The 20176-nt window shown below is 41.8% G+C and overlaps 1 protein-coding gene across 3 annotated transcripts in view; it reads left to right on the top strand.

Annotated features, from left to right (window-relative positions):
• Positions 1–20176, top strand: part of ANPEP (alanyl aminopeptidase, membrane) — a 115970-nt gene that overhangs the window by 1832 nt on the left and 93962 nt on the right. Inside the window, exon 1 of one of the 3 annotated variants that reach the window (XM_066592770.1) lies at positions 11897–12008. The exons of 1 other annotated variant lie outside the window; for it this stretch is intronic. The gene's annotated coding sequence lies outside the window, so the exon portion shown is untranslated. Of the gene's footprint in view, positions 1–11896; positions 12009–13197; positions 13259–20176 lie in introns of those variants that run through there. One more of the 3 variants, XM_066592772.1, reaches the window with a different exon arrangement.

Consider the following 20176-nt stretch of genomic DNA (forward strand, 5'->3'; position numbering starts at 1 on the left):
TTTGGAGTGATCTTAGCAGGATGTCCACTCCTAGGCAGAGTAGGAACAGTTCTGAATTTTCTCCTTTTGCCGCCCATTTGTCTAACTGTGGATTGATGTATACTGAGGTTTGTAGAGATGTTTTGTAGGCTTTCCCAGTTTAATTTATCTTTGTAACACGGCTTCTGAAAATCACATTACAATAATTATATGATAGAGGAAGTGTATCAATAGTGTAATAACATACATGCATGTAAGAGTTGGTGAGTTAGCATAGAAACTAACGGAAAGAAACCAAATTAATTTTAACAAAATGAAAAATCATATCATAGAAAAAATACCAGGACCAGTCATCACTTTAGAGGAATAGGTTTACTTGTTCAATTCACTAGATTTAGATCTACATCAGTGTTATTAGCACCAGTGCTCAATGCATTGCCTTACCTGGGCTGTTATGCTATACATTTGGATGACTGAGGCAAGACTGTTCTGATGATTGCATAAGAACAAGATGAGAAGAACATGAGGTGCAGTTTTGGGTATATGGAGGTTACATTGGGTGAGACCAAGTAAAGGTTACTTCTAGAGATGAGCGAGTATACTCACTAAGGCACATTACTCGAGCGAATAGTGCCTTAGCCGAGTATCTCCCCGCTCGTCTCTAAAGATTCAGGGGCCGGCAGGGGGCGGGGAGCTGCGGGGGAGAGCGGGGAGGAACAGAGGGGAGATCTCTCTCTCGCTCTCCCCCTCGCAACTCACCTGTCACCCGCGCCGGACCCTGAATCTTTAGAGACGAGCGGGGAGATACTCGGCTAAGGCACTACTCGCTTGAGTAATGTGCCTTAGCAAGTATACTCGCTTATCTCTAGTTACTTCCCATCGAAAGTTTGTATAAGAAACTTTCTTTCTAAAGCCATGTCCTTATATGAAGAAGTAGGCGTAAGGTGCTTTTTTTTTTTTTTACTTAGGCTGCCATGTCCTTATATGAAGGAGTAGGCGTAAAGTGCCTTTTTTTACCATAGGCTGTATGGATGGCAGGCATGTTGTTAAACTCATGGGCATCCCTTATTAGGTACATATCTACATTTGCAATCATATTTTTTTCTTAACAATTGCAGTATGCTGACATTAAGGTTTTTTTTGAGTTCATTAAAAAAAAGCTGTCCATGGAGCAAAATAATATGAGCCTATACACACCTGCCCATGACCCATGCAGCTCCAGCGCCACATTTCCCCTTCTCCCCACCTAATCAGTTTGCAAGCTGCCATCAGTCTGCATTCAGAATGCCACAGATTGCTGCAGCCAATCACAAGCCTCAGTGGTGTACTGTGATTGGTTGCAGCTGTCTGTGACTCTCTGTTTATAGACTGACTGTAGCTTGTAAACTGATATGGTGGGAAAAAACAGGCAATGCTACACTAGAGCTGCAGGGTTCCAGAACTGGTGAGTATAGGCTCTTTTATTTTTCCATGGCAAGCTGTTTTTTTTTTTGTTTGTTTATCTCAGAAACACCTTTAATGTTGTAATATTAATAGTACAAATGACTAAATGCTGGTAATTTTCTCATTGAACTATTAATGCAATCATAGGAAATCTGTCAGCGACAATGAGCCCCATAAACCTAAGTTACGGGGTCATAGGAGCTGATGCGGTGACTCTGGGGATGTGAGCGCGCCCCTCGATAGTCTGTGGTATGCATGTGGACGTGGTTTTGAGAGCAGGCAGCAGTGAAACATCAGGAAGCTAAGTATGAGTGTCACATCCCCAGATTCAGTGTTTCCTCACCTTTGAGCCCATAACTTCAGTTTATGGGGCTGATGGGAGCTAGCAGATTCCCTTTTACAATTTATTAAGGGTTTCATCAGCCAATATCAACACATCTGTCATTAGACAAGCTGTGGCTGTTTCAGGACTGCAAATCTCAGTCAGACTAGATCAGGAACACATGGAAAACTGCAAATTACCTTAGTCTGTAGCAATCGACCAAACAAAATAATGTATTACCATAAACCAACTTTTTAGCCGAAGTGCCTGTGTCTCATTATGGAATTGCAGCCTGTTCTGTGTGTTTACGTCAATGGTTGGAACCAAGAATGGATCATTAAATGCTTAAGAAGTATAAGGAAAATATAATGTCATATGGAAGCAACACACATTTCTTTATGTCTAGTCTCATAGAAAGCATTGTATCTCTGTACAAATGGCACCCAACAGAGCTAGTACAGTAGTAAATGGACATCTGTACTAAGGAGTTGTACAGCCTCCGTGAACAAGTCCTGCTCTCTGCGTGAGCCCCAAGGATGGTTTCATAAACAGAATTTTTGGGAAAAATGCCACTGCAGTTTTGGATGCTGTTTTTCCTGCCAAAGCTAGAAGTGGATCCAGCAAGAAGAAGTATAAGCCTTTCCTTTATACTTCCCATTCCTTTTGAATCCTGTTCTAGCTTTGTGCCCTTCTAGAGAGAACGACAGTCCCCCAGTCCACTATGTGAATGTAGTGGTAGTAAATATAAATATATATATATATATATATATATATATATATATATATATATATATATAAAAAAGCATTGCTTCATTAACTTCTATGGGACTGCCACCTGAGGAAATCGGCCCCAGTGGACTTATCTCTGCAGCTGTTCATGTGAACTCCTCTCCTGCACAGATGAGTCTGCTTTGCGCTCACAATACACTGTTCTATATGGGAGTGCGCTTGCACAGCTGCAGAGATAAGTCCACTGGTGTCAATTTCCTTGGGTGACAGTGTGGGAGCAAGAAGTCGGGGCGAGTATCAAAAAATGACATCCCTACACTTCTCATAACTTGGCTTAGTTTATGCTGCACATAGGGAATAACCTGCTGATTGGTGGGGGTCTCAATATGATGCCAGATCCCTCAACAAACTCTGGACCCAAAAGAACTCTGTTTCTGGTCAGGAAAGTAGAGGTTAGCAATTGTGTATGAGAAACCAGAAATCAGGATTTTCAGTAAACTACATCTCTCATCCCTATCAAGCTGCGATGCTAGTATTGTAATATTAAATTATTTGTGGAATACTGTCTACACTTTTCAGGTTTATTAAGACCCCTGGCATTATATGTACAAAATTTCAACTTAATTAAATGGTAGACTAAAAGGTGGGCAGGCCTATACCACAGAAAAACCAAAGGCAAGAGCTCAAGAAGGAAGAAAAAGATGAAAGAGAAAGAAGCACATAGCAAGAAAAGGGAGAAATTAATAAGGGAGATAATTACAAATTAAAGAACCTTGAGTCGCATCAGGGCGACCTCAAACTAGAACTAATAACTGACTCAAGTGTTACAATCCCTAAGTTGGGAAGAGGAGGAGTCGACAGCCAGGGGCCCAGCTCCATCCCAACCTCGGCATTTGAAAGTAAACTCTTTAAGATATAATAAAAAAGTTGGGCATCTATAGAACATTACAACTTGCTAATAGTGATAGATGCACAGCACTCTATGGTGTGGAGTAACCCGGGCCGCTCACCCACTATATGTTAATGACCTGCTGAGAGTTGACCCTGGGGGGAACCAGACCACTCAACCTGGAAAACTATTCAATAGAAATAAAGAGCAATGCATCCACAAACTAAGATATGTGAACTAAATGTGTAGTCCTCACAGAAAATTAAACATTTTCATCTCGGCAGCAGGATTAGTGTCTTTGTAGAGAACAAGGCAACCAGCCAGATGTGTAGGCTTTTAATCCAACCCCTGTAAAAGTCCGTTAAGTAACCGGGGATGGAGCGCATTTGGTATTTCACCTTGTCTCTGATCTGATGGGGTGCCACCTTTCCCTAAGCGGCAAGGGAGGAGATGCGAACGGTCTTGGCCAATTTGGGAGCAAAATCAAAGGTAGTTTGAGTGTCGCTAAAAACTTAGAAAAATCTCCCAAACCCCTAAAAATAGATGATCTACCATTGCATCTATCTATTAGTTGAAAGGGGTAACCAAATCTGTATGGTATCTCTTTCTCCTTTAAAGCCGTGAGTAAAGGGCGAAGAGCTCAGCGGAGTTAGAGAGTCCTTCTAGCAAGATCAGTGAGAACAGTAAGTATAGTGTCTTTGTATTTAATCGGCCCCTTTTCTTTCTTTATTTTTCAAAATATCCTCCTAATTATAGAGATGGAAGATATTATGATGTGATCTGCAGGATCGAGATCCTCCTGATCCTACAGATCACATCACATGGATGGGAAGGATCTGAGGACTTGGGACCCAGAGATCTATGTATCCTGTCGATTTCGACAGGTTTCTCTAAGGGCTATTGCAGAAGATTGCTAAAATATTTTTGTCCCCAGGTCTTTAAAAGTGTAGGTTCCACCTCGTCACTCAGTCCCTGATACAGATATTGTTTTGCCTATGGCGGTTTTCTGTAATGTTTAGATGACTTAGTATGTCAGAGATCTGGTTTGAGTGCTCTTGTAGGATACTGTAGTGGTCATTAATATCTGGTCTTGATTTACCTCGACCGCTGTTAAACGATGGCTTATATGCTTTGTCTCTTTTTGCAGAGACTTCCTAGCCTTCTTATGTGAGGTAGCTAGGGTGCTAATAAGTCCATCTAGTTCTACTTTAGTCGGGATGGTGATTAAATGGGCCTTCCAGTACCAATCATCATTATCTGCTGGGCCTGAGGTGTATGGGCGATTACCCTCTACTGACACATGAGGTGAGGAGAGACTGGAAGATGGAGGCCACTGCCTGCGCAGTCTGGGCAGGGGACTAGTGAGTGAGAGGGGCCAGGCTGGCTTCTGCTTACCGTCACTAGAGGAGAGAGTCCAGAGATGACATCTGCCATGCTGTCCTGGTCCTGCTTTCGCTTCCTGCTGTGCTAGAAAAGTCCCACTAATTGGGGCTGGCAGTGCCATCTTGGAGCCGTATGTCAACCCATGCTGCTGGGGCTGAGTACCGAAATAGTGCTCAACTGAGGCGTCATCACCCCCTTTTCCACCATCACTTGGACAGTAGCCTCCCTCTGCCATCCAATCTACACAAATCAATGCTGCCAAATGCCTGTTGGAATTGCTGAATGTTGGGGTCCTTCAGCAGCTTGGGAAGATACGTCTATCCCGCTATCCGCTAAGCAGTGCCCAGTTATTGCACATTTATATTTCTACTATGGCTTTTTACTTTGCATCAGGGGTACAATGAGGGAATCTAGCACAATAAATTTCAATACATTTAAATGTAAATAACATACAGATACTTGCCAATAATCTGATTGCAAAATACAGCTACTCCCTGACATGTTATAGCTCATTCCTTTAATGGCAAGGTTCAAAGAGCTAAAATTGGAGCATCACCATCATATATAGCCTCGTAATGTCTGAATTACTCTATATCTAGTGTACTGTGTTTGCAAAAAAAACAAAAACCTTACAATCCTCATTTGGGCCGACAATTGAATTTGTCAATCAGGAGTATTCATGCACCTTAAAGGGGTTTCCCAGGGAGAACACTATTGATGACCTCTCCTCTGGTTAGGACATCAATAATTGATTGGCTGGGGTCCTGCCATTCGGAACCCCGACCGATCAGCTGATTGTGCGCCCACTAACAGTGCCACAATTACACAGAGGTCGAAGCGGAAGTCTCTGCTCTGACCTCTGTGACCTGGCCAGTGCTTGCAACTGCAGGCGCAGCTCGCAGCGCCATTGAAAGTTAATATTACACCAGTGCACTTGCGCAACCAGTGCTTCATTCTGTCTCCTCCTCACTAGGGTGGGTGCAGTAAGCTCACAGTGAGCAGCATGGAGGTGATAGGACCCCCATTCTCAAGATCGGCGGGGGTCTCAGCAGTGACTGTGTTTACATGGAATGACAGTCACCCGTAATCGCTAATATCGGCCAAGTAAAAGTTCCCATAGACAAACAACCAAGGTTTATGAAATAATGTAGGCATGCTACAATAATGGCAAAGTGCATCATGGAGGTTAATTAACCCCTTCCACTACATTACATCATGGTATACAGATGTAGCCATAAATCTGAAATACCTGCTGACTGACAGCTCTTTCTCTTAGTACCAAGATAAACTTATAGGTGTACCTTGGTCAAGTATACATGTTTTCTATGGGGGGATAAGACCCTTCTGGAAGCAGCTTATCTCCCACGTGAATAAAGGATCAGGCATTTTAAAACTTAACATGCATATTTCTTTCCATCAACATATGCCATTGGGGAAGAGTAGGGTGGTTCCTATGCACTTGAGATCATTGGCTGATCCAACCAAAGTCAGCAAGTTTGGTCTAGTTTTATATAACGGGCTCCTTAAGACTGAAGCTGTAAGTTCTATAGTGAGTATTCATTCTACACTGAAACTAAATCATTGTAAAAATGATGACACACTATTGCACATTTATATAGCTACTATGGCTTATTATTACTTTGTTTCAGGTGGGCGATGAAGGAATCTAGCACAATACATTTCAATACATTGAAATGTAAATCACATAGAGATATTTGCCAATAATAATCTGATTGCAAAATACAGCTACTCCCTGACATGTTATAGCTCATTCCTTTAATAGCAGATTTCAAAGAGCTAAAATTGGAGCATCACCATTACATATATATAGCCTTGTAAAGGCTGAATTTCTCTATATCCACTGCACTGTATTTGGAATAAAAAATCCTTACAGTCCCCAATTGGGCTGACAATTGAATTTGTCAATCGCAACTATTCATGCACATTAAAATTTCCCTGGCATAATCCATTTTCGAGGTAACGCTAGTTATATGGTTGTGCAGGGGAATGCAGCCACTTCTTATGGTCCAAACAGTGGCACTGGGAACCCCCAAAATGTAATATCTGCTGAGCTGAGCAGAATATGACACCCATGTTTTGTGTGTGTAGATTATGAAATTTTTGCACTCATATGATCAAAGTTTTCCCCTGGTAGCTTCCTAAGGGAAAATGTGATCAAAAATAGAATCATGGATAAAAAAGTGTGAGATAATGCATGTACTCTATCAAATAGTCACATGGAGGCCCAGAGCTGACCAAAGATCGTTTGTCAGATTTTCAGGGCACTGTATGTGCATTTATATGCCCTCCCCTCACCTATGTGTTCCCCACAAGCCAACTTTGAAGTGATCTAATCCGTAAAACTCAGATTATATTCTGTTTTTTACTCCTTTTATTTTCATGACTCTCTTGTATATACTGTTCCTTCCTCTGTATATTATCCTGTTTTTTATACTTGTTGTAAACACTACTATTTTTTAGTAAGAAAGCTTTAACCTTTATTAGTGAAGTCCTTGCCACTCTATAGAGACCCCATAGACTGCGTTAAATGTGGCAATTTTGGCTGCTGGAGAGCTGGAAGGTTTCGTATCTAGTCAGTGAGCAGAATCTAGGTGGCTGACCTGCCTTGCCATAAAATGTTCAAGGGTGGAAGTGAGTATTTTTGAGACATGCAGACTGTGCCCAGTTGTGACTTTTGCTCCATCTTACTACAAATGAAGTAGTGGAATTAAGTCAATCCCTGTCGTCGGCCCCGCATCATGTTCCCTTGGATTTGTGACGTATATATTATATGCATATGTATTATTATTGCTACACACTGGGGGAGTTTTATCAATACAGTTATAATTTCCTGCATTAAAAAATGATGTTGAATAGGAGCAACATATTTATGTAGGTATGCAACCAGCTGCCAGGTGCATAGCTAAAAGTCATAGGTCCTCCCAATAAAATCAGGCTCTCAGCTCAAAACTATATAAAAGTAATACAATCACTGTGGCGCTGGACCGCTGCTTTGATGCTCCAACGCCACGGCATCTGACAGGTGACGTCACCAAGTAAGAAGGCCTGGTGATGTCCCGTAAACTTGTCACATGACTTTCTAATGTAGAAGCCATGAGGCAGGTTTACAGGACGTCGCTGATGATGTCCCCGTCCAGCCCTTATATTGGTTACAGCGGTCACATGGGTAAACAACCCACATGGCTACTACAGCACAAGTAAATAAGTTATCAGGAGGACTGGAAGGGGTGCTGGCAGAGCATTGCGGCAGCGAGGAGGTGAGTATGTGCTTTTTTTTTTATACCTGGGTTACCCCATTCACTGCCACCTATACTTACAATGGTCATAAAACACTTTTAAGAAGAAATCGGGGTGTGAATAGTAGTGTTATATATTATATCTACCGCACAAAGGAAACTACACAATAGAATTAGTAAGTAGAGCCACCACAGTGGAGTTTTTTTCCCCACAGAGGAACAACATGGTTGCACCTGATTGAGCTTTGTCTCTAGACCTCATAGAAGTTGCTATAACTATGGGAATACCTATACTCACCATGGTTGTTAATGCTAACAACAATTGTACTCTGTGTTGCAAAAAAGGGGACAAAGTCTCCCAGGCGGACGATGCATGACTGATGATTTACTGACCTAGTCTCAATGTGGTATTGAGTTGTTAAAGTATTCTCAGTATGCTGCGATATCGCTTTACATTATCAGTATTTTTCCACAGAACTACAAGTACTCCTACTTATTTATGTTCATTTTGAAAATTAAGATAAATTACCTATTGTGATGCACAAATTAGTTCACAAATCAGTTAAAGTATACATGCATGTCCGGAAAGAATAGATTAGAGATGTTATCTGGACATCTGGAGAGGTTTCAAATTGTACAATACAGTCGGCTGATCTTCTATATTGGTTTTTCTAATTTCTCAACCTACTTTCTTTGACAAGCCATGCCTGAGATCAAGTCAAATACACTCGGTTAGCTGTGCGAGAACTTCAGCTCTGAGAGTTAGCAGCAAGCAGGAATACCTGCAAGACAAATTAGGGTTAGAAATTAAACTCTCTTCTTGCGAACATTGAAGGTACATCTGCTATGTTCTGCTTTAGGCCGGCTGCACACGACTGGGTCGGATTTTGCATGCAGGATGCCGCAGCGGAATCCGACCCTGTGCCCAGCCGGTGACCCCACTTACCTGTCCGGATTCTTCTTTATTCTGTACTGCGGACGTGCTAGCCGTTGCACCGGCACACATGTGCAGTGTAGATTATGCAGCGCCGTCACTAGGCGATGACATGGATCCCGTGTCCTTTCTGCAATGATGATCGTGGAAGGGATGCGGGTCGGACAGCTTCCGATGACTGAAGTCATCCACACGGAATCTGCCTTGGAATAGAGCATGCAGCATTTTTTTCCCCCATGAACGGAAAAGTGAAATTGATTTCCGCTCATGGACAGAAAAAAAACTTTTTTAGGCATCTAAGGAAGGTATTTTCTTCGGAATCCGGAGGCAGATGCAAATCCGGTCGTGTGCAGGCTGCCATAGAAGGTGTAGTTAATCTATGAAAAGTAGAAGTTGGTCTGCTAAAATTGGTTATTCTAACACCAGAACTCCTAGCTGAGTTTTAACTGGGCTTTCTGTACTTTAGTGTTACCAGTGGTTTACCTCTTTAGATAAGCCTTATTTATTTATAATCATGAAGGCATCTTCCTTGCAAACTTTGACGATGATACGCTGACTTCCCTATGAGTGTTCTTGACTTGGCTAGATGTTGTGAGAGGGTTTCTTTACCAAGAAAAACATTTTGCAATTAATCACCTTAGTTGTCTTCTGTACTTTTCCAGTGATTTCCTTCTTCTTAATCCTTTTCCGGCTAACTTAAATATACATATGTGTTCATGAAGGGTGCATGCAGCAGGCTGGGGGACTGAGTCCACTTCTTACCTGGCAGCTATCAGCTGGTCTCGTGTCTAAACAGTCAGCAGGAGGGCGGTGACACGATTAGGGGGTGACAATGGGCTAGCATGGCAGCCCAGAGCCTACTGAAGGTAACATTTAAAATAATTATAAAAAAAACTGCAACACTAAAGTATTGCAGTATATATTACAAGCCATCAAATGATCACAAAGTCAAGTCCCCTGTGGAACTAAATAAAAGTGTAAAAAAAAAAAGTTAAACACATTGTTTCAACAGTAGAAAAAATGAAATATTAAAAGTTCAAAACACCGTTTCCCCTAAAACTCAAAAACCCATGTATTTGGTATTGCTATATTCACAAAAGTCTGAACTATTAAAATATCACAATATTTCTCCAACATGGAAAAGGTCGTAAGAAAAAAAAAGTACAAAATGCAAGAATTGTGTTTTTTTGTTCTTCTGGCTCCCCAAATTTTTGAATATAAAGTGATCAAAAAGATGTATGTATGTATCCCAAAGTGGTACTAGTAGAAACTAAAGCTCACGCCAGAAAAAAGCTCTCATATAGCCCAATCGCTGAAAAAATAAAAAAGTTATGGTTTTCAGAATATGGTGAAGGAAAGTACTTTTTGTTTAAAAAAATTGATCTACCTTTTTAAAAGCAGGAGAAGGCAAAACAAAAAACGACATACATTTGGCATCACCAAATAATCGTACTGACCCATAAAACAAAGATCCCATCATTTTCACTGCACCATGAACAATGTAAAGACTAACCCCCCTCACCCTCCCACCCCCCAAAATGGCACAATTGTATTTTTTTTCCATCTCTCCTTACTAAAAATTTTTTAAAAGTTCTTCAGTACATTATATGGTACATCAGACGGTGGCAATAAAAAATACAGCTCATCCTTCAAAAAAACAAGCCCTGCTTGGCTATGTCAGTGGAAAAATAAAAAAGTAATGGTTTGTGGAAGGTGGGGACAAAAAATGAAGATAAAAAAGTAAAAAATAGCTGGTCATGTGTTAAGAATGCATCAAACTGATGATTTGGCCGCTCCAAACGTTCTTGCTATCTCTCCAATAGTTTTCTGACACCTCTTTGGACCACATATTGATATTACCCATGGACAGCTACCAAAAACAAATTCAACACTTGAAAACAAATCCAGACCTTTTATCTCCTTAAAGAGGTTGTATTGTTCAATATAATTAAAAGCTAGGTTTGCATTAAAATAAAAACATTATTCATTTGACTCCAGTTCCCTGGGGCACCGCTTCACTGTCCCCATCCTCAACCACCAAAAGTCAGGTAGCCATTGCGGCCAGTCAAAGCCTACAGTGTCACTTTCCAAACTCCTGGCATCAGCACTTACATGCATGTACTATGATGCCAGGAGTTTGCTGCAGCCTCAGATTGGCTGCAGTGATCACTTGACATCCAGTGGTGAAGAATGCGGGTGGAGCAGTGAGATCCATTTAGCTGTGCCCTGGGGAACTGAAGACATGTGAGTATGCATTATGTTTTTCATTTTAAAGCATGCCCAGCTGTTAACATTTTTTATACTGAAACAACACAACACACTTTAACCCTTTGCAATCCAATTTTGGATTCAGGGTTTCCTAGGGGGCTTTCTCTTTTTGCCATTATACAATGGTGCCGTTTGCTGGCTAGAGCCAGTACTGCGGTACGGGACATGCTGGAGAGGTCCTCCGACAACATAGCGGCCAGTAATATACAGTAAGAATACCCTGCTGGATGTTTCCCGACATCAAAGCTGTACAGCCTTCAATCAGAATGTCTTCAGATGCCACACAGTGGATCGGAAAGGGTTAATTTGTTATGAAATAGTGATCAGGAATCTGCTTTTTAGTTAATTGTCCAATTGCTATGTAAAATTGGCTGTAATTCCTAAACTACAAAGCAATTTTTTTTGTTAAACTCCTTAAATTAAAGTTGACAATCTACAGTTCTATCACATATTGATGGCTTTGCTTCAGATCCATAGCGGTGGTGCACAGAGACTAAATTATAAAAACTGTGTCATGGTTCAAGTAGTTCTGGGCTCAATACAATAATTGTGTAGTTGTAACAATCAAGTATTGTGTAGTATTGCGACAGTACTGATAGTTAACCACAACTGAAATAATATTCTGGAGGAACTGGAAAGGGATATGCCAAAAAACTATGATAATTACCATGCAGATCTGTGTATAGGTAAATCTCAGAGCGTACATTTCTGTAAAAAAAAAAAATGGGTGTAGCAAACAATGAAGCAGGCGAGTACAGCTGCCAGGAGAATCTTATACCAGGGAAAGCTCAGGACAAGATTAAGGTAAGAAGTTACTTTTAGGATTGAATGCACATTCTTGTATATCTGCCACTGTTCTACAAATGTAATATTGGATTTACTTCTTTCTTGGTCATTATGTGGCACAGAAGCAACATGTAAAATCTTTTCTTAGGTCCATTCTAAACAGGGTTCATTATTCCAAATAACAATTCAGATTCAGGGCAGCTGGTTACTGTCTTCTTAATGGCAAAAGAAATTCTAGTGCAACTATGGAAGATAATTTGAAGATGTAAAGTGAAACAAGAGAAAAAAAACTGCACTACTTGTACTGCACTTAGTATTTTATTATTTTCCTATTAACTTTTACCTGGCTGCAGCTTTCAAAAAACACTCAGGAGAAAAACACTAAACGTGGTGTTTTTACCCATAATGTGTGAAACCAAATTAAAGTTAGTTTTAAAAAATTGCTTTTAAAACTAATTTTTTTTTAACCAAATGCTGCAGCCATATGTTGCAGTAAAGCTTATAGCAAATTATTGGAAAGCCTAAATGCAATGCATTTTTGTTTGCGGTGTTTTTGTGGCAGTCTTTTCAAAATGCAGCATGCTCGGTGTGCGGTGCTTCTTCTGCTGCTTTTACCATTGGCTTCTCTATGGGACTTCAAAAGTGGCAGAAAAAGTGTACAATTCAAATGTAATGAAATAATGCCACCAAAGGTAGCTTGAAATGCTTGAAATTAAGGGCTTCTTCACATGGGAATATTTGCGTGCACATTGATTTCAATGGTTTATTTTCATTGCCTTTTTTGCACAAGTACATCCATGTGAGGCTGCCCTAAGGTGTTTTTATTTTTACAAGCATTAGAAAATGCTGCACAAAATGCTTGTCCTAGGGCACTTTCTCACGGGAAGGAATATTCCAATGTCAAATCCACATAGAATCTGCAGGTATGAGGACGGCTTCACACAGACATATTTGGGCACACAATATGCAGAGAATAGAACACATTCAATTCCATGTGGTTCACTTTTTAAGGTGCAGGGCAACCCGCCAAACTATTATGGCGTCATAAATAGTTTTGTGGTCTGCATGGTGAACTACATGTATCAAAAGGTCTGCCGTTTGTATCTACTCTGTGTGGGAGAATACACCAAGCAGCCACCCCCGTCTATATCAAGAGGCAGTGTGAGTGGCTGTCTCATCGGTGTCCCTCAGAGGTGTAATTAGCTCCCTCATTTGGTAGTCTGCTACCTGCATGATGAGAGGATGCAGCTATATGCCCTCCTTAGTCAGTAAGTATATGGCCATGTTCTGTGATTGTTTTTATGTTTTTATATTTCCCTTTCTGTGGCGGATTTATTCTCATTTTCTTTTTTTTACATGCACATTTCACAAACGCAAAAAAACGCAGCTTACCCTATTTTTGTGTGTATTCGTGTGCCAAAGGTCCCCATAGTGCACTTGCAAATGTGTAATATGTAGTGAGGTTCTGTGAAAAAAAGAACACATCTGGACCTCATTCAGCTGAATAGCCTTTTAAGTCAGGGTGTGTTCGTCTGCTGTGCGCAAATTAACATGCCCTACGTGTACAGAAAGTACATTAAAATGCTCTGACATGTATGCAAATCTACCTCATTCAAAGTACAAATACATTGCGCTGAGGCATGCGCAATTGCATATACACTCATGTTAAGCCGCCCTAAATGTAAAGTTTGATGCGGAATTGCTAGCAGAATTCTATAATTTTCAATTTTGCATCAAAATCCACGTATAGGCATGCGGATTTTGGTGCAGATTTTTCCACATCGATGGATATTCCACAGCATTCTGCAGAATATTCTGTTCCCTGTAAAAGCGCCCTTAGGCCACTTTCACATGGCCGAGAAAATCGCACGAGACTTATGCGTTGCGTGACACACATTCTTTCACGCATATGAACCCCATTCTCTAGAATGGCGTCATACACATGAGCGTTTTTTTTTTTCCTTTTTCCTGCATCGCATGTTCTATCTTTCGGCATTCCGTCAGAACGCATCACATTGCCCAATGTTTTCAATAGGCTGGTACAGCATTGCATGGTGTGCGAGGTGCATGCGAGTACGATGCGAGGTTTACCCATTGAAAACAATGGGAGATACTCCGTGATCCTAAAAGCCGCGGTGGGGATCGCTACTTCCCTGAAGTGATGTGAAGCAGATTTAAACACGAAAACGCCTCAGATCCACAGGAACATTGCATGTTGGCGAGTGCGTTATTGGGTCCAGTTTCATGGCCCGATATCGCACTCGCCCGTGTGAAATTGGCCTGATGGTACTTTCACATGTAATGGAATATTCTACTGAACGCTGTAGAATATTCCGCTGGGAAAATCTGAAATAAAATCCACGTCTAGTAGAATCACGCCATTTTTAAATGTGTGTCAAAATTTGCATCTCAGAGGGGCTTCAGACAAGCGTTTATGTGTCCGCATGTGCGCAAGCAAAATCTGTGTGCCCAATGCGTAGATAATACAGGCCATTGTTTTCAATGGGTTCATCCATTGCGCCCGCAAAAAAACCCCGTGACATGCTCTATTTTTGTGCGCATTTCCGGCACAGCAAATATTAGGCTCAGTATGAAAACACCCTTAGGCCTTAACATGGAAGTATTTGCACGCACAACATGCAGTGAATAGAACCCATCGATTGTATACAGACATGTATTTTTGTGTGCGCATCTCGGCCGCACAAATAAAGACATAGCATGTTCTATCTTCTTTCATATTTGCACACCAAAGCTTCCCATAGAAGTCTATTGAGGGAGGAGGGGGGAGCCGCGCAAATTACCCAAGGAGATGCGCTGTGAAGGCTGTGCTATCATGTGCAAATCTGTACTTTATACTGTGCTTTCTGCCTAGCGGGGACTGTTCACATTGGCGCGGGACACACCATGCCATGATTTGAAAAGCTGTGCAGCCTAATTAGTCCCTGGTGTTTTCCCCGCAAAATTGCGCAGTTCATTGCACAATTTCACACGGATTGGGTGCACATTTGGGTACCCCTATAGACTACTATTGTGCCTTTGGTGTGCAAACACGCACCAAAATACAGCATGACACTTTATTTTTTTGTGCTTGCGTAATGCACACACAGTAGTGAAGTGAAAATTAACCCATTGAAAGCAATGGGCTCTATTTACTGCGCAATGCGCACGCAGGTTTTGGGCACGCAAACACGATCATGTGATTAAGCTCGTTATGCGTAATTTATTGCATTTTATTCCGCAGACTTTAATTGCAGAATTACATCTCCCGTGTGTTAGGAATCTGCAACAACAATTCCACAAGACGTCCGTAATTCCACAGCAGAAAACCTTTCCGTTACAGAATTTAATCATGCAGTTTTGAATTAAAGACGTGCGGATTTTAATAGGTTCCCAAGTCAAGCCCCATAGGGATAACATTGTAACGCAGAAATGTCTGTGCGGACTAATTCCAGCCCTTGTGAACAGTCCCTTAAGGTATATTTCCATGCGGTAGATTTTTTTGAAAAAATTCCTGTAACTGCCATTCATTTAAAGGGGTCTTGCAGAAATCCATGTGCTTACCTCAGAAACAGCCCCATTGAGGTGTAAGGAACACTTTTTCAGGTGCACAAATCTGCCATGTATGAATATAACTCAACGATGTTCCCATGCTGCAAATGTATGTGGAAGTAATCCTCAAAAAAGTCTGCCTTCATATGAGCCTTTGTGCAAAAACGCCTGCCCCTGTGAAACGTTTTAGTGCGTGTTGAGGTAGATTTGCGCATGTGCCTGTGCATATTACTGTACTTTATGCACGTGCAGGGCCAGTTTACACGCACGTGACACACCCTTTCCGTGGATTTAACGGCTATTTAAACCTCATGAAGTCCAGAAGTGTTCTTTTTCTGCGTATTTCGCAGTGTCACACCCTTCCCCTTGCATATTTGTGCACCTACCATGGGCTACTTTAGGATGTAGTTGTACATTATTGTGTTTGGATTTGTTATGTTCAGCATGTCTTTGTGTATGTTGTGTATGTTCCTCCATTCAGGACTAGTGACAAGTAAAAATGACCTCAATCACCATATTTATGGGAAGTATTTCATGTAGGCCAGCAATAGTGTGGCAACGCAATAGGCACAGAGGCAACACGCTAGTCCCACTAGGTGATGTTAAGTTGATAGAGTACTGTTCACACCAAAAGGGGTTCAGTGCATAGGCTATGGCCCTGTGGCAGGTCAGACGTACAAGAGGTCTGCGGAGAAAGCAGCAAAACGTTGTGTGCTGAGAGGTACTGTGTGGCTGTAAGATGGGTGATTGGACTTGGGATCGAGGTCCGAGAAGTAGTAGCATTGCCAATTTGGAAATATATATTTTCCTGAAATCTGTACAATTTTTCGGGCCAAAAATGTGAAATCCAAAAATTCCATTCATTCGAATGGAATGGATTTTCGATGCAGAAATGTTCCACTCCAAAAATACGCTTTCTGCAGTAAGTACTCCGATATTCAAGATGCACTCAGGACAAAGACGTATTGTATGTGATATAGGAAGAGGAAAATGTATGTGGTAGAGGAAAATCACTATTGAAGCTTTCCCCACCTCTGTGTGTACAATGCTAACAGCGGGATTTAAGCTGTAATTAGAAGTTGGCATAGACACATTGTGTGTAGATTAAGTAGAGGGTCTCACGGACACGTCCTCTTTTGTGAAAGACCATTTCTTAATGTCTTCCATTTTTGAAATGTTTACGGATCGTCATGTTTTGGAGTGCAGCAGGAATCAGGCAGATTTGGCTTTTAGTACAGATTATACACCTCTTTCCGCAACATTACCCTTTCACTACTTCCAAACACTAGCCATTGTCTGTCTGCTTTCTTTAACATCATGTCTCTCTATCCGAAACTTAATCTTCTAAAAACTGAATTTCCTGTATTTCCACTTTCTATTAGCTTACCTACACATGATATTTCCACTTTAATGTGTGGTACTGTATTACCATAATTGCTAGGCATACGCCCTTCGTCCTGGAGTCATATTTGACTGATTTTCTCTTTGCTCCCTATAGTCAGTCACTTGCATGGTCATGTTACCTGAACTTCGAAAACATTTCCAGAAACTGCTCTTCTCTTACCGTGGAAAAAGCCAGACTTATGTTGTTGCCCTGATCCATTCTCATCTTGACTACTGTAACTCACTGCTGATTGCTCCTCCCCTCACTAAACTCTCTTCTCTACCGTCTATTCTTAATGCAGCAACCAGGCTTAATCATCTGCCCAACCGCTACAATGGAGCCTCTACCCTGTGCCAGTCACTACATTGGTTGCCCGTCCGCTTTAGAATACAATTTAAACTCATCATTGTCATCCATGAAGCTCTCCACAGTGGTGTCCCACCCAATATTTTCTCCCTCATCTCTGTCTACTACCCTACCCATGCTCTCTGTTCTGTTAATAATCTTAGACTGAGTTCCTTCATTATCCGAACCTCTCATTCCCATCTCCAAGACTTTTCCCGAGCTGCACCAGTTCTCTGGAATACACTACCCCGGACAATCAGGTTAATCACCAATATCAAGTTTCAAGCATCCACTAAAAACATCTCTTTAGGGAGATGTATCACATTCAGTGATCTAACTGTTCTCCATCTACCCCTTTTATATTCTTCCTCAGAACTAAACCCTTTTTCCAACAGTATCCCCCACCAATCTATGCATCCTAATGCACTTCATATCTGTGCTTAGAGATACCAGCTAGTGACTTGCTCATGCATTTAGTGTATACAACCCTATTTAGTTAACGAAGGCTGGAGCATTGTACGGAACAAGCACTTTAACCTTCTGTCATCTCAATTTCCTCATAGACTATAAGCTCTTAGAAGCAGGGCTCTCGCTCTTAGTGCTTATTCACACATCTGTATACTTTGTGTGGGTATTAGTGTATCTTGATGCCACCGGAAGTTAGGGGTTTAACAGGAAGAACGCCCCTCTCACACCCCTAGCTCCCGATTGGGTCAAGACACAAAGGTCCTAGGAGCTTACATAAGTAGCTGTAAATGCTGCCATGTTTGGCCTGTAACGTGGCAGCATTTACATTTAATAATGTAAGGCTAAGAATTAAAGTTACCCTCACCAGATGCCTGCAGGGGCCGCCAAAGCAATCGACACACAGCAACCGTCAGTGTGAGCGCAGCAGCTGTCACCCCTTGGGTTTGAAGGCTCAGTCACAGCCACTGCCTCAGTGCTCTGAGGTAGGTGACGGCTGGCGGCTCTGTAATCCGTGACCACCAGTCCCCCGCTGCCTCTCCATGTAGACGCTGTGTCCTGCCCGCTTCCTCTGTACCTTCAAGTCTGTGCTGGCTTGACCGGTGATCCCCCGCTGCATCTGTAGCCTACGTCCCGCCCGCTGCCTATGTGCTATAAGTCAGGTGCCGGCGGCACTCCCCTGCTCACTGCTCCCACAGCTGCAGCCATTGTGGGGGAGGGACAGCGCTTGTCGGTCGGTGTTGCTAAAGCCGCTAAGAACTCTGCTTCACCCAGGCCGCTCTGGGCTTCTTCAATAGCTGGGGTTCTGCCTTGTGGGGCGCCTTAGGAAAAAAATGCTTAGTGGGCTTCCAGGACCTGCAGTCCCACCAGCTCTGCAGTCAATCAGGTACAGGGGTAGTCACCCCCCTGTCAATCTTGACTCCACCAGGACTTCCTGGTGGCCTCAAGATACACTAATACCCTTTGTGTGTGTAGCCCGTGTTTGCAACATAATATACTAACCCATTGACTTAAATGGTGCTGTTAGACGTGCATTTTTTTTTACACGGATCCACAATCGGTGCAAAAAATTTTTATTGTAATATATTTTATGTAATGTCTGATATTGCCTGTTCTTCTACACTCTGATTTGTAAAGTGCAGTGGAATAAACAAATATATATAATTAGTAAATTTATATTGGATTATTTTTACATTTTAGTAACCGAATAACAACTGGCCAAGTAGGTGACCATAAGAAGTCCTATAAACTGGTAGGCAGGAGTACAGGCTGGTGACAAGCAGGGAAGCATCTTCTCTACAAGGTTGTACACAGGTTCTCCCACACCTATTTAGATGTGTAAGGCTATGTTCAATTAACAGATTTTTGAGATGGAAAAAATTAGATGTGATGGGCAACAGAATCCACAAATTCAAGGCAGATCCTCACATTTGTGCTGGAGATGTGCAGTCTGGTATGTCTTACATCTACAAATTAGCCTTATTTGATGGGATGAATCCGTGTGTCCTAATCCTCCTGCTTTCCTCACTGAACCTGCCGCAGTAAGTTACTTGACACTTACTCTTTTAATGCAATGCAGATTTTAATTTTGTACGAAGGAAATCTGTGCCGTTTGAAGAGTAATGTGAATTTCCCAACAAGAGGCGGTTTATTGGTAGATTTCAGAGCAGAATATGCACCAAAATCTGGGCGAAAATTCCATCCTACGTACATACCCTAAGGATTGAAGCAGATGTGTTTTTTTCCTCAAGTTCAAAACAAGAGTCCTCCATGTAATGTTCTAACAAGCAACTAATATTTCATTGTTTTATATGGATGTATAACATCGCTTCCAGCCAGATGCTTGCAGTAATCATCCCCGTAATGAAATCCAGAGCCTGTCCCACTAGTACAGTAAAGGAAATGCAATCCAGTTGTCACAGTTACATATAACAGATCATTTGCGGCTACTTATTGTGTGACTTGTTTCCCATGTCTATAAGGGTGAGTTCACACACCGCAGAATTTTGCGGAATTTCGGCAATAGAGATGCATGTCAAAATCCCGCAACAATGTAAGTGCATGGACTTTTAACAAAACCCATTCACTCATAGTAGAAAAAATCTGCAGCTGAAAAAATCTGCTGTAGATTTCCAAGCCTATTGCATGTTCTGTCTACCTTGTAAAAGCAATGGGTTTTCATCATAGTGTGACAAGTTGGGTACACTCGCCTCTAGATCGCCGTCCGCACAGTCAGGAAGTGGCGCACCTTGCACACAAATCTGCTCCAGCAACAGAAAATTTCTTTAAATCTGGCTCATGCCAGCCTTTATTCACAGCATCCGTCAGACCGGGTGACAGACCCAATTGGTCCACTGCTAAGGCCATTAACACCCCATCTGGGTGTGAGGTTAGGATTGTTGTCCCTTTCAACCTCAGGGCCTTTGCTGGTCCTCACTGGACC

Source organism: Eleutherodactylus coqui, chromosome 2 (assembly GCF_035609145.1).
Source record: "Eleutherodactylus coqui strain aEleCoq1 chromosome 2, aEleCoq1.hap1, whole genome shotgun sequence".
NCBI lineage: Eukaryota > Metazoa > Chordata > Amphibia > Anura > Eleutherodactylidae > Eleutherodactylus > Eleutherodactylus coqui.